Source organism: Colobus angolensis, unplaced genomic scaffold (assembly GCF_000951035.1).
Source record: "Colobus angolensis palliatus isolate OR3802 unplaced genomic scaffold, Cang.pa_1.0 Scaffold98, whole genome shotgun sequence".
Classification (NCBI taxonomy): domain Eukaryota; kingdom Metazoa; phylum Chordata; class Mammalia; order Primates; family Cercopithecidae; genus Colobus; species Colobus angolensis.
Window position 1 is genome coordinate 4,186,825 of NW_012123820.1, and position 2,601 is coordinate 4,189,425.

The following is a 2,601-nucleotide window of genomic DNA, read 5'->3' on the forward strand; positions in this document are numbered from 1 at the left end:
CACATGTACCCTAGAACTTAAAGTATAATAAAAATAAAAAATAAAAATAAATAAAAATAAATAAAAAAAGAAAGTTTTATGAATGAATTAATACATTTGATATAGGCCACTTCAGTTATAATTACCTGCCACAAAACATGGTATCAAAAGACAGAATTTATTTACTCATATATTAACATGAAATTCTTTATATTAGTAATTGGGTTTAGTTTAACACTGTGAGGCAAGTTTGGTAAAATCTCTGAGAGGGAAAAAGGCCCATGTAATATGAGAGAATGCTGGTCCACCTTCTCTCTGTTCCCTCTATCAAGAGCAACTATAAGAGCATCAACCACAGAAGCCCCTAAAGAGGTGGATATAGGACTAAAAAGGGAGTCAACATGACAAATTCAAGCTTCAAAAAGTCAACCTGGCTTCTCCATCAGCTTAGCAATAGCCCTGAGTTAGGCCTGAATCATGCTTCAAGCGTAGTTTTACAAGGTTCTACTCCGAGTCTGTTCTCTGTTCTCTGGAATTCACCCTCCATAAAAGAGTCAGAATGTATCTTTCTAAAGGAAATCTGATCATGTGACTCCTCTGACTAAAGCTCTGCTCCCTGCAGGTCCTTGATGATCTGATTCCATGCCATCTGTCCAACTTCAACTCCACCACTCACCCTCAGGTATCTTATGCTGCTGCAGAAACAGACTGCTTGCCATTTCCTGAGAGCACCATACTTCTTTAAACATTCATCCTTTTACCTGCTATGCCCTTGCCCCTCTTCACTACCTGGCCTACCTATATTATCATTTCTAAGAAAACTTAGCTGACTTCTTCAGGCAGAAAAAAATTAATTTATATTCTTGCATAACATTCTGTCCCTAAAGATACCATTCGACTGAATTATAATAAGGTGTTTAAATATCTATCACTTTCATAAGGCCTGGAGTTCCCTGAGGGCAGGAACTCTCTAATTACTTGATCCCTAGCATCTCCATGGTGCTTGGCACCAGGAGGGCATTCAGTCAATGTTTGTGGACTTCAAAATGCAAATGTTTATAGACTGCCTCCCAGAACCTGGGCTCTAGGGACGAATTCTCCCCTTTATCTGGGCCTCTTTCTGAGGAGGACAAAGCTGAACAGGTCTGGTTAGGTACTCAGAAAAGAGCTGCTCAGGTAGTGGCTAACACCACTCAGTCCAATTCTATCCTAGAAGCATTATTCTACCCACCTACCTATTAGAATCATATGAATAAGGGATGCTACCTAAGGAGGTCCTTTGGTCATTCAGACCGCTGGCTCCCCTGCAGGTCCACTTCCTTCCAGCCTTACCAGATTTCTCTGTATTCCTGGTAGACTCTCAGCATGCTATGGCCATCCCTACCTCCCTATGCTGGTCCATGTGGAGCCTCCTTGAAATCTCAATGATCCCTGGGTTTTCAGTTTTTAACCCAGAATCAGCTATCTCATCCCCAGAGAACACACACCCATTGTTTGGTGTCCCTATCCTGAGGAACCTCTTCCCCAAGGACTAGATGTCCTTGACATGCAAGGATGCTATTCAAACCACATAGGTCTTTTACCTGACAAGATGCAAAAGAGGTTTGTACCACATGAATCTCGCTGAGTCTGGAGCACATAATTTCCCTGGATTTCACACATTAGAAATAATTGAGTGTATAAAACATATGAATTCACATCACAATCTGAGTCCATTTGTCTCCCCAAACCTGTTGCACTTCAACTTTCTTTGCGAATTTTTTTTCCCCCATTTTCACCTATTACCTTAGGCAAAGCTGAGAGGTTCACAGCCCTTGGATGAATTTGCTGCTTAAGCAGACTCAAAGCCGACTTAGAAGTCTTAAACAACAAACTTTTGGCCACTGAAGTTTTTAATGGTCCTGAAGTAGAGACTAGAGGAAAAATTCACTAATCATTATTAACAATGAAGTGACTTTCCTTCTTTAATGAGAAATAAATGATTGGCATGAACCAACTTTGCTACTCAGTGACTCGTTAGAGAATTAAATAACTGAAGCATCAAACAACCATTTTCTTTGAAGATGACCTTTTTCATATTAAATGAAAAGCTGAACAGCTAGTCTCAAAGGAAAAGAAAACGAATAATCTGTGAGGGCAACTATTCATTCCTGAGTAGACAGTAAAAAAAAAAATACAGAGAGAGAGAGAGAGACACTAAAATATAATAGTAAACATCACAGACTGTTGCATTACAAATTAAGTGCATCTTCCATTTTCAGGGCAACACTGAGAGTCTACCAATGAATCACTGGAATAGGAGCTCTTCAAGATGGTTATCAAAAAACTTACACTCATCAGCATAATTTAAATAGTTGTTTTTTAATGTAGCAGACATCAGGATCACATGGAGGGCTTTTAAAACACATCATTGGGCTCCATCCCTAGTGTTTCTGATTCTGTAGGTCTTGATCCAATAGAATTTGCATTTCTTTTTGTTTGTTTGTTTTGATTTTTTCTTTTACTTTAAGTTCTGGGATACATGTGTAGAATGTGCAGGTTTGTTATATAAGTATACATGTGCCATGGTGGTTTGCTGCACCTATAAACCCATCATCTAGGTTTTTTTTTTTTTTTTTTTTT